This window comes from Sander vitreus, chromosome 10 (assembly GCF_031162955.1).
Source record: "Sander vitreus isolate 19-12246 chromosome 10, sanVit1, whole genome shotgun sequence".
NCBI classification, from domain to species: domain Eukaryota; kingdom Metazoa; phylum Chordata; class Actinopteri; order Perciformes; family Percidae; genus Sander; species Sander vitreus.
In genome coordinates this window covers 29,324,073-29,346,357 of record NC_135864.1, presented here as the reverse complement: position 1 = coordinate 29,346,357, position 22,285 = coordinate 29,324,073, and positions in this window count along the sequence as shown.

Here is a 22,285-nt window from a genome sequence, read left to right as displayed (position 1 = left end):
TACTCTATGAGTTCCAACCTGGCTCCAAAAATGAATATCAGCGGTGCTCTACAGAAACGGGTAAACTTTCTCACTTTACAAAGCACTTTGCTACATCTAAAGCATGCCAGGGGCACAACTGCTTCCAAATCAGACACTTTCTTTTTCACTTTGGAGATTTTTTCACATTAACTTTAGTGTAAAAAAAAAAGCTTCCGGCAGTTTTAAAGAAAAGGATTAATATGATCAGGGCCCACAGCCATACTGCATATAATTGTATTTGCATATACACAAGCTAAGCTAGCTTAATAGTGACTGACCTCTTATCATATCTGCTTCTTATTCTGCCCTACACACACACCCACACACACACACACACACACGCACACACGCAGAAAGCGGTTGTAACACTTTTCTTCAGATAATTTGAATTCTAAATCAAGAGTTAGAGAGACTAAAATACAGGATGAAGAAAATGGTTAAAGAAGATAAGACCTGATGAGAATCGGTTTCTCTTTAACCATAACCACAAATGTTCTTTGCACAAAGCAGTAAATTAACCTCTTAAGCCCTATGCCTTTGGCTCAGGCCCTGGCTTGAAAATGACATGCCCATAAGGAATTGAGTGTATCTCTGCAATGACAAGGTCTATTTAAATGATCTTGGGATCATAACAAAGGTAACACTTCTGAAATGTTTGTCAATGCAATGATGTAGTTGCAGCCCAAAACCTCTAGAAACCCAGAGCACAACATCTTAACGTTACATGTGAAAGGAGTGATGCTTATAAAGTAAAGCACAGCAAAGTTAGAGAGGTTTTAGTAGAGGCATGTTTAGGCGGACTCTCCAAATGTGCCATTTTGAGCACATTTGACATTTCTCAGGTACCAAGCTCTAAAAGTCATTTAATTTCACTGTTGGTATTCATTCCATTTAAATACAGTGTCTCTGGCTTTGTTTTGAAAATCAACCAGACCTATACATTGTCCCATTCAAATAACAGCCATACAAAGGAAATTATGTTCTGAGGTTCTAACTTGAGCAGGTTTGAATGGCAGCTTAGACAGAAGTCAGACAATATAAGCTCAGGCGGATATTTTGGGAATCCATTGGCCAATTTGGATGATTGACACCTCTATCGAACCCTCAGAGGCAATAGAACCGAGGGACAGTCTAAAAATCCCTGTTTCACGTTAGACACCTCCCCCTGGAAAGGAAAATACCTGTAGACTGTCAGGAATTTTTTCAAAGTGACACAGAATTAACAGCATTAACGCAGGATTAACACTTGATATGCTTTCAAACACAACTTTTCATCGCAAAACAGCAAAGACGTTTTTTTGGAAAATGGTTATGGCTGTATGAAGTGAAATTTATTTTTTGCTCTGCTTTGGCTGCTATTTTGGGGGATTTTTGTAGAGTGATAAGACGTATACTCTTGGAATTAGCGCCGTTTCTGATATCGGAGGCAGACTTATGAGGTTAAACCCAAATCACAGTAACTACACATCTAAAAAGGACAACAAACCTCTATTCAGACGGGTCAGAACAGAAGAGTCTATGGTTGCACTGAAAGATGATCTGCTTTCACAAGACTGGGATATAATATATCAGGAAAAAGATATTGATAAAGTATATGATGAATTCCTAAGAATATTTAAATTATTATATGGTAAGAATTGTCCGATAAAAAAATATTGCAGAAAACAAAAATATAGTGATAGACCGTGGATTTCAAAAGGATTACAAAATGCCTGTAAAAAAAAAAAAAGAATACACTTTATAGAGAATTTATTAAACACAGAACTATAGAAGCAGAAAATAAATATAAGAAATATAAAAATAAGCTAATTAAGATTATGAGAACTTGTAAGAGCGAATACTATAGTAAACTGTTAGATAATAATAAAAATAGCATGAAGGGTATATGGAATATACTAAATAGTATTATAAGAAAGGGCACGAGAGTCTAATTATCCCCAGTATTTCACTTGTAATGAAAAGAACATTAATAATATGGACGTGGTCAATCATTTTAATAAATATTTTGCAAATGTTGGACCAGATTTAGCTGGAAAAATTCCTATTCCGCAGATAATCGATAACAGCTATAATAATCTTATTGAAAGAAATCAATGTTCAATGTTTCTTAAAGCAGTAGAAGAAAAAGAAATAATAGACATTGTTAAAAAATGCAAAACTAAAGCATCCACTGATTGTAACGAAATAGATATCAAGATAGTAAAAAATTAACTCATATTTTTAATTTGTCATTCCAAACTGGTAAATTTCCAACTGAAATGAAAACAGCAAAAGTCATACATTTGTACAAAACTGGAGATAAACACCACTTCAGGAATTACAGGCCGGTCTCTCTATTGCCACAGTTCTCACAAATTCTAGAAAAACTCTTCAATGACAGATTGGACAAATTCATAGATAAATACAAATTACTTACTGATAGTCAATATGGATTCAGAAAAAAATAGGTCAACATCACTAGCTTTAACTGATCTCATTGAAGAAATCCCAAATTCCTTAAATCCAAATTCCAAATTCATTATTCGCTGTCATGACAGCGAATAATGAATGGCAGTCAATGGAATGCTAGCAGAAGGTGATGGCTTGTTAGCTTCAGAATCTCCCCATAGGAGGTAGGCTACGCTTTCCGGATGCTCGCTTACCCCCTTGTGTAAAACTGCTCTCTGTTTTTTTATGCTAAATAATATCCACCAAAAAGGTGTAAGATGCAGATAAACAGCAGTTGAGCTGACCAGGAATGATTCCAGCTCTCAGTAAACCAGTTGACAACATCACATCGTGTCTCCTGCTGCTGTTTTTGGCCGGCAGTGTGAGCTTGTGCCTGTTTGGGGCAGAGTTTCTCCAAGCCAGCTGTTTTCTACATTCAGATGGAATTCAAATACAAACTTTTGTTCTCAAAAGTTGTGAAGAAAGCACAGCATGCCACCACCATCTTGAATAAAATGAAAGTCATTCCTCTTGAGCAGGATCATCCACCTTGAATTAAGCCTTTTGAAACTATTCCCACCACAAGTAAATGCTGAAGGGCTCTTGTTGAGGAGTGAAGGCAGGCAACTGAGTGTAGCCCTTCATTAACCACTTGAGAAGTGGATAGGATTACCCCAAGAGGGGGAAGTGTGCCCTGATTCATCTTCACACAAAAAAATACAGTGATATAACACTTGGACGTGTGTGTGTGTGTGTGTGTGTGTGTGTGTGTGTGTGTGTGTGTGTGTGTGTGTGTGTGTGTGTGTTCTGTGTGTGTGTGTACATTCCAACTCTCATCTTATGGAGGATGAAAAATGATAAATTGAAATAAATGTATAAATAAAAGAATAAATAAATGCTTTACATGTATTTCTACATTTTTATTCACCTACATTTCTGTATTAGGAGGTCCTAACCTCAGTCTAAAGCATGATTGGTTACAGGAGTGAGCTCAATTTGTGCTACTACTTTTGCCTATTATGGTGAGACATTGCATAGGCACAGCAGGTGACAGCAGCTCTGCTCTCTGGTATGTTCACAGGAATATTTTCCTCATTGATTATACATTATTTCACCCACAACACATCCACTATTAATCAGAATGTTCATTTTCATGACTCGATCCGCCACTGATAAACTGCTAGTGGTTGCTATAGATGCTGCTATCACTGAACCCACGGAGCTAGCATGTTGTTTGGTGTTTTGGACATAAGTATTCCTGTTATTTTATCATATTCGGGAGATACTCTATCCATAGATGTAAAACCTATAAGCAGTATTACACGAGAGGGTGTGATTTAACATGGGCACAACAGTGATGCATCTAACATTAGTGCCGAGGTCTGTAAAGTTAAGCTTCACTGAAGTGCCAATAATACGACTAGAATCTCACCCTGTAGTGTAATATTGTGATTATACAAGCAACTTTATACAACAACGGTTACCAACAAAATAAGTTATAATTAAACTATATTCATATTGTGACAACATACTATTTCTAGTCCCTCCCTGTTTAGTCAGCCAGCCAACTTGAGCTAATGCTTTGTAGAGACCGTAGGATTTCCCAAACTGAATAAATACTACACATATAAACACAAAACTGCTTTGCTAGCTCAATCGTGTTCTAACTAAGATATCTGCTGAAAATATTTTTTCTATTGACACATTTAGGTCATTTTCGTCCGCAAACTTGGTATTTTTAACATACCGCCGTGTCAACGGCACAGCTAATGTGATCCAAACACTTCCAATAACTCCAGAGCTTTGAGAAAACTGTAAAAATGCAGTCGTTTAAACCGATGAATCCTTTTATATTAATATGTTAGAAAGCACTCTGGTTCCTGATTTTTTTTCATGAATACAAATGTTTCAAAAACAGTTTTAGATTCCATCCATCCATCTTCGTCCGCTTATCCGGTATCGGGTCACGGGGGTAGCAGCTCCAGCAGGGGACCCCAAACTTCCCTTTCCCGAGCCACATTAACCAGCTCCGACTGGGGAATCCCGAGGCGTTCCCAGGCCAGGTTGGAGATATAATCCCTCCACCTAGTCCTGGGTCTTCCCCGAGGCCTCCTCCCAGCTGGACGTGCCTGGAACACCTCCACACCAGGGAGGCGCCCAGGGAGCATCCTTACCAGATGCCCGAACCACCTCAACTGGCTGCTTTCGACGCGAAGGAGCAGCGGCTCTACTCCGAGCTCCTCAAGGATGTCTGAGCTTCTCACCCTATCTCTAAGGGAGACGCCAGCTACCCTCCTGAGGAAACCCATTTCGGCCGCTTGTACCCTGGATCTTGTTCTTTCGGTCATGACCCAGCCTTCATGACCATAGGTGAGGGTAGGAACAAAAACTGACCGGTAGATTGAGAGCTTTGCCTTCTGGCTCAGCTCTCTTTTCGTCACAACGGTGCAATAAATTGAATGTAATACCGCACCCGCTGCGCCGATTCTCCGACCAATCTCCCACTCCATTGTCCCCTCACTCGTGAACAAGACCCCAAGGTACTTGAACTCCTTCACTTGGGGTAAGGACTCATTCCCTACCTGGAGAAGGCACTCCATCTGTTTCCTGCTGAGAACCATTGCCTCCTCGCCTCGATTTAGAGGTGCTGATCCTCATCCCAGCCACTTCACACTCGGCTGCGAACCGATCCAGTGAGTGCTGAAGGTCACAGGCCGATGATGCCATCAGGACCACATCATCTGCAAAAAGCAGCGATGAGATCCCCAGCCCACCGAACTGCAACCCCTCTCCACCCCAACTACGCCTCGATATCCTGTCCATAAATACTACAAACAGGATTGGTGACAAAGCGCAGCCCTGGCGGAGGCCAGCTCTCACCTGAAACGAGTCCGACTTACTGCCGAGAACCCGGACACAGCTCTCGCTTTGGTCGTACAGAGATTGGATGGCCCTGAGAAGGGACCCCCTCACCCCGTACTCCCACAGCACCTCCCACAGTATCTCCCGGGGCACCCGGTCATACGCCCAGGCTCCCTCCAGGATCCTTGCGAGAGTAAAGATCTGGTCCGTTGTTCCATGACCAGGACAGAATCCGCATTGTTCCTCTTCAACCTGTGGTTCGACTATCGACCGAACCCTCCTTTCCAGCACCTTGGAGTAGACTTTACCGGGGATGCTGAGAAGTGTGATACCCCTGTAATTGGCGCACACCCTCTGGTCCCCTTTTTTTAAAAAGGGGAACCACCACCCCAGTCTGCCACTCCTTAGGCACCATCCCAGACTTCCACATAATGTTGAAGAGGCGTGTCAACCAAGACAACCCCTCCACACCCAGAGCTTTAAGCATTTCTTTGTTTGTTGTTGGACTTCTGTGCTAGTCATGGATTGTCTATAACGAACACCATGTTCGAACATAGGGATGCTCATAAGTGTACTTGGTACCAGAGCACCCTAGGCCAAAGGTCAATGATCGATTTAATAATCGTTTCATCTGATCTAAGTCTGTATATTTTGGACACTCGGGTGAAGAGAGGGGCGGAGCTGTCAACCAATCACCATCTGGTGGTGAGTTGGGTCAGGGGGTGGGGGAAGACTCTGGACAGACCTGGTAAGCCCAAACGGGTAGTGCGGGTAAATTGGGAACGTCTGGAGGAGGCCCCTGTCCGACAGACTTTCAACTCACACCTCCGGCGGAGCTTTTTCGTGCATCCCTGTGGAGGCTGGGGGCATTGAACCCGAGTGGAAAATGTTCAAAGTTTCCATTGCTGAAGCTGTGGCGAGGAGCTGTGGTCTTAGGGTCTTAGGTGCCTCAAGGGGCGGTAACCCACGAACACCGTGGTGGACACCAGTGGTCAGGGAAGCCGTCCGACTGAAGAAGGAGTCTTTCCGGGATATGTTATCCCAGAGGACTCCGGAGGCAGTCCCGAAGGGCTGCAGCCTCTGCTGTGAAAGAGGCAAAGCAGCGGGTGTGGGAGAAGTTCGGAGAAGACATGGAGAAGGACTTTCGGTCGGCACCAAGGTGCTTCTGGAAAATCGTTCGCCACCTCAGGAGGGGGAAGCGTGGAACCATCCAAGCTGTGTACAGTAAGGATGGGACGCTGTTGACCTCAACTGAGGAGGTAATAGGGCGGTGGAAGGAGCACTTTGAGGAACTCCTAAATCCAACTAATACGCCCTCTATGGTAGAGGCAGAGCTGGAGGATGATGGGGGATTGTCGTCAATTTCCCTGGTGGAAGTTGCTGAGGTAGTTAAACAACTCCACAGTGGCAAAGCCCCAGGGATTGATGAGATCCGTCCAGAAATGCTTGTTTTAGATTCAACTCTGTAATATTAACATGGAAATGGTGGAGTAATATAGGACCTCTTATCTCATTGACATATGGACACAGAAATACATAGATAAGTAAATATAGGTGAACAAAAATGTAGAAAATGGAAGTAAGACATTAATTTATGAATGCTCCACTTTTATTTATTCATTTATTTATTTCAGTATTTATTTATACATGTAGTTCCATCTTTTTTTTATTTGTATAAATACATTTATATAAACAAATTAATATATTTATTAATTTATAGAGACTTAAGTTATGTTGTTGTCCTCCATCACCTAAGGTCATGAGCTTTGGGTAATGAGTGGCAGACATGAGTTCCCTTTGCAGGTTGTCTGGGCTAACATTAGGGACAAGGACTATTTGGAAGGAGGTTTGGGTCAAACTGCTCCTCCTTTACATTGAAAGGGGCCAGTTCAGGTGACTATTTCTGGGCACTACCACCTGGGAGGAAACCCCAGTGCAGACCAAGAACACCCTGGAAAGATAATTTGTCCCATCTGATCTGGCAACACCTTGGTATCCCCCAGGTGGAGCTTGAGGAAATGGCTGAAAGAAGTACGTCTGAACTACCTAAGAGCGAGTTTATACTATACGAAAAGACCCAGAGCAGAGGCAAATCGACACTCACTCCCGTAAGCAACAATCACTATATTTGAATTTTCAGACCAAGGTTATTATAGTTTTGGATTTTTCATTACTTTTTATATAGTTTTGACTTTTTGTTTTCAAATTCAGTTTAGTTTTACTTAGTTTTTAAAGCTGGTTTGCTAGTTTAGTTTAATTATTTTTTTGAAAATGCTTTTTTTTTTAGCATTAGTTTTAGTCTTTTTGAAATATGGGTTATTTGTCAGAGGCAAGATTCAAAAAGGTCAGAATAAGTATTGTGTAATAAAAACTCAACAAAAACATCATACAATTAGCAATAGGGGAATTTTGTCTTTCGGAATATTATGTTCATGTAAATAATGCACACCTAATGCACGCCATGGTTCGGATAAGGTTCTTTGATCTTCATGAAAATTGTTTTTAAAAAATTTCGTCTGACAGGAAGTCAGCCATCTCGGATTTTGGGCGTTAATTTTCATTTAACGAACACGTTTGAAAAGTTTAGGATGCACGAAAACTCAAAAAATTTTGCAACCATGTTCAAAAAAGTTAATACTTTGATTTGATATCACATTTAGGCTTGGGCATGGCATGGTGGCTCTATAGTGCCCACTAATTAGTATTTTCTAATTAGTCAATTTCACGTTGATAGCATTTACTTTGGATGAGATATGTAAGTTTGTGTTTGGCAGCTAGCCAAATAAATGTGTTAGTTTATAGAGCAATTTTGAACCAAGGAAAATTCTTTCGATAACTTTTTGTCATGAGGGCCCACAGATCCTACCTGCAAAGTTTCATAAAGATCGGAATCACGGCCTAGAAGGAGTTCGAAAAAATGTGCGTAAAATGAAGTGAAGCTCAAAGAACCTTTATGCAAACCATGGCATGCGTTAGGGGGCGCTATGTAGTCCCCTGGCCATGCCTGAGCCAATTCGTTAGCAAATTTAGTTTTCCAGCATTCCAAGCGCCTCAAAAATGTGATTGCGTAGCATAAAAAAAAGACTCCCTACAAAAACAATAGGACTGTTGGGCCCCTGGCAGCTTTGTGCTCGGGCCCTAATAAATTATACCAATGTTACTTTTCATTCATCCATACCTCATTCACTACACCTTCAAACGAGGCCACACCCCTTTAGGAGACAGGAAGTGTGTACCGTTTCATACCATTGGCGCTGATTGAAATGCACTTTTTTTGGTATAGAAGATCTTAAGGTGTTTCTCAAAGTCAAGGAAGGATTCTTCTAAGCCTGAATTTCGAGCATGCTACATCATCGAAGTCCGTCGAAGGACTGTTCCAATGTCAAGGATCCTCCGAATTCCACCAAGGACTTAGTCCTTCGTTCGGAGAATTTCCAAGGATGAATACGTGTATCCTCCGTGCTTCAAAATCACCCTCAATCCTATGCGAGCAGCTTCGCCAGATAATTTAAAATGGCTACAAGCAGAGTCGGAGCGGCATCGCCGAGCATGCAATATGCTTTCAAATGTAAGTATCTTAAGTGTTTAACGTTACCGTACATTTGTTAAAACGGTAGTACATAAAACATTTAACGTTTAAATGCCAGTACAAATTGCTATTGATAATAAGCTAGATACCTCACGAGCTAATGGTAGGCTAACTGAATCGAACCTGTTTTTTGCTATTGTGCATTTATGACTGATGTGCCATTCACGCCCACACCGGTAACACTTAATTCTGTGCTCCTCACAAGAATCTGCGTCTTACCGTTTTGCACTTACCTCTTGCATGTCTCTTCTCCACTGCGTTATGAGTCAAGTTCTCCATCTTTGTGGCTTGTTGGTCTGCTGCCTCCGTTGTCTGTGTGATTTTCATTTATAAAATCATCCTTGTTATTCTCACATGCACAAAACTGTTCATAGTTTATTCGTGCTATAATCTTATACAAGATAAATATAGTACAGAAATGTGTAAATAAAATACAAGAAAGAAATTGAATTATATACAATATTGGTTTTTGGGCTTTTCTCTTTTTTGTGGGACTGGATTATTGTATTGTTTTTTTGTCATTGTTTTAAATTATATGATTGTTGAGTTTGAGGAGCACAAGGAGACGGCTCCCATCGCCAGAAATTGGCTTGAGGATGGCCAAGCCTGGTGGCCTCCATTCACCAACCAGACAAGGCTTCTGAGGAGTGTGAGGGAAATGGAGCCTCCACAGCCAGACAAAGGCTGGGTCTGGCACCGGGTCCAAGTCCTCTTTGAAACTGGTAATACATATTAGACAGATTAGTATATCAAAAATAACATTTGCCCTAAATGACATTATAGGAAATAAGCTTTTTTTCACCTCAGATTCTTTTGACAATATTGTTGGAAAGTGGAAGAGATAAATGTGATACATCTGACCTGAACTCGGACACAGAACCCCTTAAGAGGCAATCAAAGTACACTGCAATATTATAAAAAACTTGAACATTGTGTATTATCTTGCAATGAATCTGTTGATGAAACTCACTCTTCGTCCGAAGAGGAGCTGTCGGACACGGCGCCCCCTCCACCTAAACCCAAAGGAAAAAAGGCTGCAAGGGCACAGCCACCAGCACCAACTCCACCATCACCACTCCTGCACCACGCAGAGAGGTAACAGTGAAAAAGTTGGATAGTTATTTTGATTATTATACCAACCATATTAAAACAAATGTTATGAGTAAATCATTTTTTGCAGGTGTAGAATATTACATACAGGAAACTTGCACTATCCAGCTTTTAATGTTTATTAGTTGCAATATAGGGTATTTCACACTGTTCCTTAAGGTCTTCTAATAGGATATGTAACATTGGTTGGGCTGAAAATGTCTATTCTATGGGCCCTTAACTACCCTGTGAATATCGCCCTATTTGGTGACCTTTTCTTCCAAATATGGTATGCTCATGAATATTTGGATGAGCTGCGCACTGATTGGTTGAGCTAACCACATACACATACATTGGAGACGAGACAGCAGGTCTCATATTTCAGACACTGCAAAGTTATACATTGTTTGTCCGCTATTTCGTTATTAAATTCACTTCTGACACTTTTTTTATGCGAGAAATCAACTATATAAAGCTCAAATATGGGCCGTTTTACGAAAATGTATGGCTAATTGCAAATTTGGTAAGACGTGTAGGACTTCAGGAGCTGCGGAGCTCTGCAGAGCTGGCCGGTTTCAGTTGGTTCAGTTTGAATTTCGTCACGCCATGTATATTACAGCTACCCTAAGGTCTTACAAAGCTAACACTTTTGTCCAATTTCAATTTAATGCATTTTTGTGAATTTGAGGGCTCTCGTTAGGAGGAGGCAAGCTAGCTCTCATTGATAGAGCTCCATCCAGCTCACTCGCGGACAAAAGGCATTTATTTCCCCAATCGTTTGTTTATATAACTCAACACACTTTATAAGATTAGCTGGAACCTGTGGTAAGAGATTGCGGGCATAACGAGCTCGCTGACCGCACTCTCACTCACACACCGGCCATTTAGCAGGAAGAGGGGAGGGAGAGCAGCTACTGCAGGCCCTGGAGCTCTGTCAGGGCAGTAGCGTTTGGTAGTCCATTAACCCAAAAAACGGTGACTTTGCAAGGGTATGGAGCACCGCGGGCTGCCGGCCATGACGGAGCTCCATCTAGCTCACAGCAGGCCGGGGTCTGTGAAGGAGGACAGGCCGGGCGGAGAGGCAGCAACCCAGGCAGCATCGGCTGCTGAATTCCGACACACAGTTGGACAAAATTTGCAATTAGCCATCATTTTTTGTAAAATGGCCCATATTTGACCTCTACATAGTTGATTTCTTGCATAAAAAGTCTCAGAAGTGAATTTACTGATAAAATAGCAGATGAACAATGTATACAATTTCTGAGATCTGCGCGACCTATTCAGAAGACTACCTGATCTTATATCAGTGGTGTAGCCTATGTAAATGTTGGGGCGTGACAAAGATAGAGACCAGAGCCAAATAAGGTACAGCCACATAGTTGACATCAACTATGACCTTCGTTGAGTTTGCCCGTTTTCAGAGGCAGAGATTTGCAGAGGAAAGATGTGTCAATGGGATTTTGAGGTTCTATGTATGTCCTATTTACCCACCAAACTGTCGTTATTCAACTATGACAAGGTAAAATCGGTTTTGCATTCTTTCACCCCTTTAACCAAAGCTGTCTTTTTTTAGCAATGGCTCAGAGTGGTCCTCACCAGCTTGGTGCAGGCCAGGACAGGCCAAATGTGGCAGACCACAACCCTCCACTAATGCCCTGTGGTAAGCTGTCTGAAACAGTATCAATAGAAAAGCTTTATTTAATAATAGCAGAAGTATTTGTAGTAAATTTAGCTTTAAATAAGGACACTGTAAAATTAACAAACAAATTATTAGGCAAACAACTCCACGATAAAGTCATCATCATTGTTTGGCATGCACAGACTGATTTGTGTGATCACAGTTGCAACACACCTCAAATGTTCAACACAGAGCAGTGCAGTTGAACCTTCTGCCCTATGTGAGTACTGAGTTACCTTGACATATCATCTTGGCATTACAGATTACTTAGCCGTGGTAATATTCTTGGCCATGGCTCCACACTGGAACGACAGTTGGACAGATGAGGCTGCCCATAATCTCCTGCCCATGCCCAGTGGTAAGCTCCTTCTCTCAAGCAATAAGACAATGTAATTAACATATAGTGTGTTTATAAACAAAGTAACAAAGACACAAGTATCTGACACGTCTGTTCAAATAATTTTCTAGCTGTTGAAAGAACAATTTTGGAGGCAATAGGAGGTATTGAGCTGAAGTTGCAGCACCTTACCTTCATGGTGCTGTCCCTAGTGGACAGACGGCCACCACTACTTTCACCACCAATGGATGAGGGGGAGGAGAATTTCCTCCCCATTTCCTCCCCATTTCCTCCCCTCATGTCCATGGAGAACTTTACCCACCGGGATTTTCCTCTCAATATTGAAATGTAACGCTATTATTGATAGAAATCTCCATCCTTTATACGTTGACTTGAATGGCATAAACAAACTTGAGAAGGCATGTTCTCTGGACTGGCTACATCCTGCCATCGGATCTCCACCCCTGCTGTGAGTCCTGCCTCGGTGCCGTTCACGCCGGGGCGGCTCTCAGGCCTCTTGCCCGTTCTGTGCCCGCTTGCCAACTAAAGAGTTACAACGGCGGGCGGATGCTTTTCTGGCTCTTCAGGTCGACGGTGAGGGGGATGGCAGCTGGGCAGACCGACAGGACCCCGGTGACACCCTGGATCTGCTGGGAGAGGACGTCATCGACGGGCACGAGTCCGCTGACTTGTCTCCCCCAGATGACGCTCTCTTCCTAGATCTGCCAGACATCATTAAGAAGGCGGCAGACCAGAGAGGCATGGCGATGCCAGCTGAACTCCCAGCCCCTGCTAGCGGCCTCTTGAGTGGGGATGTGTATGTCCAGGAGCCGCCGTCCAAGCGAGCTCTACTCTGGCCGAGCTTTACGGAGCTTCGGCTGTTTGTGGAGGAGGAGCTCTCCCAGCCAGGGAAACTGAAGGCTCCGGTCTCCCGCTACGCGCCGTTTACCCGAGTTCACAGTGACACAGGTTTTGAACCAGGCAGCAGACCTAATGTCAAGGGGAGGGCCCTCTCACAACGAGTGGAAATTGAATCCCACTATTGTTCAGAAGCTGTGGAGCAGGTTCCGGAAAGCGAAAGTGGATCTGTTGGCCTCACAAGGGTACACACAGCACGCACTGTGGTTTTCCTTGAACACACGGGACAATCCACCCCTCGGGGTCGACGCCTCCTCCCACCAACCCTGGCCTAGAGCCCTCCTATACGCCTTTTCCTCGGGTCGGTCCTTCTAGTGCACGGTTTCTCATCGGGGGCGGTACCGCCCCCTAGGGGGCGTTTGGACAGTGTTGGGGGGCGGTGTGAACAAGGCAGCAGAGAGCGGGGCGCTCAGGCACAAATAGGGGGCGTTAATCACTGTTATTCATCACAACTTTTAAACCTCTGACATCCTTTGAAATAAATTATTGAATTAATATTTCAATGTTGCTAGTAGCCCACTGCGACTTGTCCTGCTTGCTACCGGCAAATGCTCTCCATAGCAACGCCTATAAACAAATCCCATAGAGTGGTAGAAAGAACGCTGAGGACTTTGACAGCAGCCTCCGAATTCTGTAATACGTAATACAATTTTGATCAAAACACAATCAAACATCATGGCGGTAAACAAGAAGCGGTGCAGACAGTATAGTGTTGAGTACATTAAATATGGCTTTATTCCCTCACCCACGAACATCCAGCTCCCAATGTGTCTGCTTTGCCAGCAGGTTTTCTCTAACGAGGCAATGAAACCGTCCCATCTAAAGGAGCACCTAACTAAAATTCACCCCGATAAGGCATCCAGGGATGCTGCGTATTTCCAGGACCTCAAGGAGCAACTTTCAAAATGGTCCATCTCCAAGATGTTTGCTAGGAAAGTAAACCAGACAGAGAGTTGGTTAGTGGCCTCCTTTAAGATCTCTCTCCTGATAGCGAAGTCCGGGTTCCCATTTACAGTGGGGGAGAAGCTGGTTATCCCAGCGATTAAAGAGACCATCTCCACTGTCATGGAGAGAGACCCATCTCCAGTGATGCAGGCCATCCCGCTCAGCAATGACAGTGTGGCTCGGAGAATCACGGAGATGGCGCTGGATACTGAGCAGCAGTTGTGTACCACACTGCGTGAAAATCCATTCAGTATCCAGCTGGATGAAATCTCAACAATGGACAATAATGTTCTGTTGATGGCGTATGAGCGTTATATGTCTGAGAGAAATGTGGCCGAGGACATTTTGTTTGCCAAATATCTCTCCACTGACACACGAGGGGAGACGATCTTCAGGGCCCTGAGTGACTACCTGCTGGAGAACTGTATTCTGAACGCCAACATCCTCGCCTGTGCCACAGATGGAGCTCCCGCTATGGTTGGCAGGTACCGTGGCTTCGCAACTTTGTTAAAGGAGCGTGTGCCGCAGGTGTTAACAGTGCACTGCATATTGCACCATCACAATTTAGTAGCCAAAAATATAAGTCCTTCTCTCCCTCTTCAGGCAGCTGTGTGGGGAGAACGATGAAGCGTTTCAGCACCTGCTACTCCACACCAAGGTGCGCTGGTTATCCAAAGGCAACTGTCTGAATGTGCTGTGTGAGTTGTTCACAAGTGTCCTGGAGTTTTGTGCCGGTGCTGACGCAGCTTCAAGTGGATGTTTCCAGGAGTGAGGCCGAAATTCAAGAAATTCTCATCGACCTCCAAAATGATGAAGGAGGCCAGGGCAACCTTTCGGACCTGTGGCTGGCCTGTAATGTGGGCCACGCATGGTCAGCGTTTCCCCCTTTTTTGGAAGAGGATTCGTCTTCTGCTCCTTGCTTTTCCGACGTCATACCTTGTTAAGCAAGGGTTCAGTCAAGCTTTGCATATGCAGACGAAGTAGCGCAGTCATCTCAGTTTGGTTACCTCAGGCGCACTCCGGTTCAAGCTGACATCCTTGTGTCCTGATGTTAAAAAGTTGGCTACCAGTCACCAAGCTCAGGGTTCACACTAATGAGACAAAAATTTATTACGGTCGCAGAATACTCTGCTTTTGGACGCCTTTGTCGTTTTTCTTCGTTCAGTTCAGGTGGCCGAGCTGTTGTCTTCTTTGTTCGTCAGTTGAAATCAAATGACCGTTGGTAGGCTATTCAAATTTGAAGCCTAGTATAGCCTAATTGAGTGCGCGAACGACCGCTGCTTTTTTATTGGTCATTTAAGTTATTTTATTGTTCACAGGATTGGTTAATCTTAAAATAATGTGTGTGAGCCTGAATTTGTTTGAATTTCTAAATACATACATTTGCAATACCTTTCAAATAATCCATGTGTTTTCGCTTTTTTCCCAAACACAATATTTCTCAACTTGAGGCTTTTAAATGTAGGTTAAATAAAATAACAGAGGGCAAGTAGACTATTCACTATTGGATCATAAATCTATGGGAAATGTTGCATTCAAGTATGCTGCCAACACTCTGATTAACATACTAGCTTACTGATAAATGCTATGTTGCCTAGCCTAATCATATTAAAAATACCAACAGAAATAGAACCACTTTAAGACAAACAGAGGCTGCATCACTCATAAGCAACTTCTGTTTCAGTTTTTTGACCAAAAACTCAGGTCTCAGTGTATCAGTGTTGCAATTGTTTGGCTATAATAATATTTCTGACGTGTTTTCGTGTGTTTTTTTTGTGTTTTTTGTGGGGGTTTTGGGGGCGTTAAGAGGATCATGAAGAGGTCAGGTTGCGTTCGTTCAAAAAAGCTTGAGAACCACTGTTCAAGTGGCGCCGGAGCGCACGAGCGCATCCTGGTTCCCGACTCTGGTTCAGCTGCTGGCGGGGCCCCCCTAGCATCTGCCGTGGCGCGAGGACGCCCTGTCACAGCTGAATGGCGCGATATTTCACCCCCCGGTGATAAGCCAGCAGCTATGGGGCTGGCCACTGAGCGGGAGCGCTTGGAGAGATTAGGCTTGTCCCCTGCAGTGGTGCACACCTTCCAAAGCGCAAGAGCCACCTCTACTACGTGTGTTACGCAGGGCGATGGTCTGCTTTCCAGCGCTGGTGTATTGAGAAGGGTGCAGATCCCACATCGTGCCCCCTGCCCCTCGTGTTAACTTATCTCCAAACATTTTTTTTGAAGAGGGTCAGACAACAGAAACCCGCTGTGCGCTCTCTCACACCCCAATGGGACTGGTGCTCCGAGCCCTAGGGAAACCTCCTTTCGAACCTCTGGCACAAGCCTCTCTCAGGATGCTGTCACTAAAAACAGCTTCTCCTTGCCCTGATGTCAGCCAAGAGGGTGAGTGATTTATGCGCGCTGTCGGTTTCACTGTCCTGCCGAGGTAGCGGAGCCCCCTCAGGGCGTCCGAGCACATTCTACAAGGGCATTGTCAGCGTCTGTGGCCCTTTTCAGGAGCATGACTTCCTGGGCATCCCCATGCCGATTCATCCGGTTCTATCTGCGTGATATGTCTGAGCCCTCCATGACCCACTCGGTCCTATCCTCACTCAACGACAAATTATGCCCCGTTGCATGTGTGTTTTGCCTGCTGTCCTCATCCCTCCTGCACTGGGTGGCTGAGAGGAACGCGGGTGTCCCATAATTGTTAATCATGATAACAATTTATCACTAATAATGCACTCCCACAATCATAACTTGGGCCTTACAATAAGTATTAGGCCGATTCATTATCATGGCAGGTTTTTTTATCAAAATAACATATTATGTTATTATGCAACGATTCCACTCATGTAATATACAGTATCTGCGGACGTAGTTGAGGCCCTGTGCATGCGCGAAGGGATAAACCCAATAGCGATAGCCCTTAGAGGACTGCGCCTATACTCATAGAATCTGGAGTTACAATACGTAACAATCGATTAATGCTCACATTTCTCTATTTTCTAAGATCGAGTCCCACTCAGAATTGTACCTAATTTATATTTGTTGTTTACAGATTTCCAAGTTGTCACTGGTTGGAGGGCAAACATATTGGCGTATTTGCGCCAAGGTGTTTGCCCCCCAGCTAGCTGCTCAGCTGTATTGCTGTGGCAAAAGGGGGAAAGCTTTTTAAATTGTTAATATTAATAACACATTAAACATAACTTAACTTACCATTTGCGTTGCTCAATCGTTCGCTCAATCGACAGTTCCAAAAAGATGAAAGTTCTGCCTGCTGAGCGCGTGTAAAGGACCCCCTGAAGGCCGGTCGTCTTCACTACCTGACCAAATTGCCAGACTGTACTATCTTGTAAGCTATTGACACCACCTGTCAGTTGAAAGGCGGTACAACTGGTTTGGCAAAAATCTCAGATGGGAGATTTTAAAAGTACTCTTCCCAAAACATATTCCACTAAATTAAACCAGTCTCACATTCACTTGCTGTGCAGAAACCATTCTATACTATATTTACCCTACCTCTATAGAAACCGAGAAGACTAGATAAAACAAAATAAATATTATGATAATTCAATTTCAATCCAACGATTTTTGGATTGACACGCCCACGGAAGCAGAGAAGGCCGTGAAGGAATTCCTCTGGCTGGCACCTGAGTGCCACCACCGCCGGGCAAGATAGATGTCCAAGTTCTTTTCTTTTCATTTTTTTATATTTGTTAATGTTTGTATGTTGTTAATTGAATTTAAATAGTCAAAAATAAATGTTTTGTGGTGGTGTGATGGTCTTGTTTATACCAGCGATCCTACAGTGATTAAGATGTTTTCACGTAATTAGGTTAATAATTGTTTGTCATCTTCTAGACAATACTATGATTTTCTACAGATTAGACTATGGTATTATTGGACTGTTTGATGACTTGCTTCAGAAGGATTGAAAATCTGCACTACTTTCCCTCTTTAGTGTTTAGTTTAGCGCGGTGCCATTAAACCAATAAACAACACTGACTCTAGCCCTTTGCTGCTTCCTGTTTAGTGCTGGAGGGAGCGCATCCATTGGTTGATGACAATGTTCACATGATTTAACTTCACTACCAGATCTTAAAAAGTACAATAATATCAAACACGTTTGATTTTGTCTGAACCTCAAGACAGGAAAAATGGTGGAAATGCCTGAAAAGTCGTTTTGTGGAAGCTCGGCATAGGCTGTTTCCACGGCTAATGAGAGTGAATATTCCACTAATATTCCTGTTTACATGCAGCCGTGCAAAATAAGATGTTTTAAAAAGGTTTTCCAACAGTGGTGGACTTTTTGGAGCGTGCGAACACAGCCTCTCTCTTTCATAGGGTTAGGGTTGTGTACAAGGACAAAGAATACTTCTAAAACCTGAATAATATCGGCATATCCCACATATCTTATATCCACCTTCCACCAAACTACGTTTCAAGCGATTCCAACTGTCGCAGACAAATGACAAAAGTCCGAGTTGTCTTAAGTCAGTCTTTGTTTTCCGTTTTGACGTTCCGACAAATCAAACGTGTATGATATTATCCTAAAAACCAACTGACATCATGACATATTGTCTTTAGATGTGAGATAGTGTCACACTTTAGCCATTTCAAAGTGGATGGTAGGCATTAATCAGAAAATGTTATATTTGGAAAAAATGCCTTTTTCTGAATATCCAAACAGAAAATGCTGTTTGCATGACCTGTATTGTCATATTTGGAATAATATTTGAATATTTGTGTGCATTTAAACATACTGCCTGTGGCCATCACCTTCACTTTCTCTGCAGACTGCCAGGAATTCTTACGGACATGTTTGACCGAAGACCCTCAGTGGCGCCTGACCATGCAGCAGCTCAACCTGGTCTCACGCCAGTTCGTAAATAGTCACGTTATTTTGATTTATTGATTAGTGTACAGGTCATGATTTTCTTGTTTATTTCGTGTACAGTTCACGATTTTTGAACGTTACCATTTCACAAACTGCCATGACACTGGGCTGCTCTGGGGGACGCCACAACGGGGAAAATAAACCCCACACGCTGGCGACAACAACGGGACCGCCACACGGGACGCGATCCCCGGGCGCAGGGACACGATCCGCGGTCTCTGTGGTCCCCTTGAGTGCCACCAAGGGGGTAAGCTTCTCCTCACGTTTTTGTAAAAATACTTAAGACTTACTGTCACATAGCAGAGGAATTACCGTATAGTACAGGAGAAGCTCGCAGGCAGTTTCGACTTACATTAGCTGTTTAAGTTTAATTACTAATGTTAACTAGCATTTTAGTTAGCAATAATTAGCCTGTGTCCATGTTATCTCCTTACATATACCCACTACTCTATGCTGCAATATTCGGAATGATTGAGATTTCTCTTGGCACAGCTACCAGAAGACTTACAACTTTCAGACAGGTTGCTCACGTCACATTTACGTCATCTCTCTCAGTTGGAGGCTGCGCAGTAATGCTCGGCACTCACCGGAAAAGTGCTTCTAATGGCCTTCACTGGTCTCCACCCAGAGCAACGGGATCTGTTGGTCCATTCTATATACAGTCTAGGAGTGCCACCAAGTAGTAAGATGAATATTATGTTTAAATTGAAATACTTTTATATAAAAAATGTATGTATGTGCATGAGTATGTATTACTGGAAATTTAGATTTACTTCCTTTACTCTTGTTATTATTAAACAAATAAAATAATATTATACTGAATACTCAAGATAACATGGGAGCCATTGCTTGTCCTTGTCAAAAGCATGGTATGTTCCTGAGGGCATACATGCAGTCCCAGACCAGATAGGGGAGACGTCATTGACTCTGACAAGATAAACAACTGACAACACCAACTCTTGTATCATGGTTATCACATTCTACGTTGCATTACAAAAGCTGCTGTAGAGAGCTTTTCGTTAGGTCATTGTCTGTACTATTGCGTGGTGCGGAGAAGGCCTCCTTGTTGGGTTCTCAAGTAAAATTAACTTTAATATATCTTCAGTGGTCTCTGTCTATTCTTGATAATGTAATTATTCTAACAGTATGTAAAGAAGTATGTTTGATTGTTTAAATACTTTTTTAGTTTTTATTTATAAACTAAAAGTGTGTCTTTTGGTTCGTTGCCTCAAGGCAACATTGCGCAGTAAGACCACTTTTGTTAGGGCAATAACATGCTGAAGTGTGGAGATGTTCTCGGATGCATAATTATGACCATAGTCAATGTTTTTACTTACTATCTACTGGTATTTACAGGAAATGGACACAAGAAAGTTTTATGGCCAGAACAAACATGACCGAGCAGTTAGGGTCATTCCCTCTGACAGTGATGACAGTGAGCTTGAGGAGAGTGACAATGACGACAGTGAGAATGAAGAGAGTCAGGAAGAGTGGATCCCCGACTCAGGTTTGAAAGACAGGAGGTCCGTCAGAAAAGTAATGTGTGTGTAGAAGTGTATATGACACATTCAAATGTGTGCTAACTGCTTTCTATTTTTAAGGAGAGGCTTCTGTTGACAACGAGATTGAGTCAGAGGATGAAGATATAGCAGAGGTTGTTGTTCCAGGCCTACCCCGGTGGAGCACACTCCACAATGAAAACCTAAATGCTTACCCAGAATGGCATGGCCTGCTTCCAAGATCTGATGATATCATGTCCCCCCTCCAGTTGTTTTTTTCTGGAGACATTCTAGAAGTTATTGCGGGGCAGTCAAATTTATATGCAATACAATGTTATCCAAACAAACCACTTAACCTCACCCCCAAATAATTGGATCAGTTCCTGGGTATTGTGGTATACATGTCATTTTTTGGTTTGCCAGGCATCAGCATGTTTTGGAACAAAGCCTCCTGAGTGTCCCAAGTAGCTGACACCATGGCACTGAAAAATCCCTGCACTTCAGTAACAATGAAGAACGACAGGAGGAAAATGATGATCCACTCCACAAGATCCGACCACTGGTCATCTAACATCAAAACTGACCCAATAGGTGAGAAGCTGGCTGTTGATGACCAGATGGTCCCATTCAAGGGAAGAAGTAGATTGAAGCAGTACCTGCCATCAAAACCCAAAAAATGGGGCTACAAAATACTCGTCTTGGCTGGTTCTGATGGTGTACCGTACAACCTAGAAGTCTACACAGGGAGAGTTGTACAACCCCCTGAGCTAGCAGATGTGGGAGCAAGTGGCAATGTTGTTCTCTGCCTGGCTCAGCTTATACCAAAGCAAAAGAACTACAAGCTCTACTTCGACAACTGGTTTACAAGTGTTCCTCTTGTGCTCACACTGGCTCAGCAGGGAATACGCTGCACTGGTACTGTTCGTGGCAACAGACTACCAGGTGTAAACTTGATTTGTGATACTGACCTAAAGAGAGCATGATGTGGATCTTTTGAACAAAAGATGGCCATTGTTGGAGAAACCACTTTACATGTTGTGAAGTGGTTTGATAACCGCTCAGTGACCCTCCTCAGTGATTACACTGGAGCACACCCTGTCACCGAGGTTGACAGGTGGGATCGCAAGCAAAAGTTGATCACCAAAGTTCCCTGCCCTGCTGTAGTGAAAGAATACAATACGAATATGGGTGGGGTGGATCTGCTTGACTCACTGATTGCACTGTACCGGACCAAAATCAGATCAAAGAAGTGGTGTTCCACTTCCTGGATATGATCATCGTGACCACCTGGCTTCTCTACTGATGAGATTGTGAAAGCACTTACATGAGAAAGGAGGAACAAATGAAGCTGTATACCTTCAAGTCATACGTAGCTGAAGGCCTATGCGAGAGTGGAAAAAGTCTGGTGCGCAAGAAAGGTCGTCCCAGTTTCACAATTGCTGGTGAATACGAGAAGAGGAGAAAAGGCCCCACTACTCCAATTCCAGTCCCTGATGTGCGCCTGGATGCTACAGCCCACTGGATTGTCATGGCTGAAAAAAAGGGAAGAAACAAGTTCCCAGGGTGCAAGGGTACGCCAAAAGCCAAGTGCCAGAAATGTGATGTTCACCTCTGTTTTACGTCCACCAGCAACTGCTTCCTGAGGTTTCACACAGAATAGCCAAAAACAGAAACACTGATTGAAACAATAACCCACACAACACTCATTTACACACTGAAACACACACATCTGTCCGCACACACAGGCTACCATCACCACAAACACACTCTCACAGACAGTCATTTGGATGTTGGTTTATATGTTTATGGAATTGTGATTGGTTGGAACCATTTGTTGTTGCTGTTTGTCAAAATAAATTAATTTCTAATGCTTATATTGCTTGTTTTCCTTATTCCACACATCATGTGTACTATAGAAGTCCTTGGCGTTTTAGTACGCTGGTAGCACATTGTTGCCCTGAGGCAACAAACGAGGGGGGTGGAGGGGGTTACATTTTATGATAGAAGTATTGTCAGGGACCCCCAAGCTTCCAAAAAATGA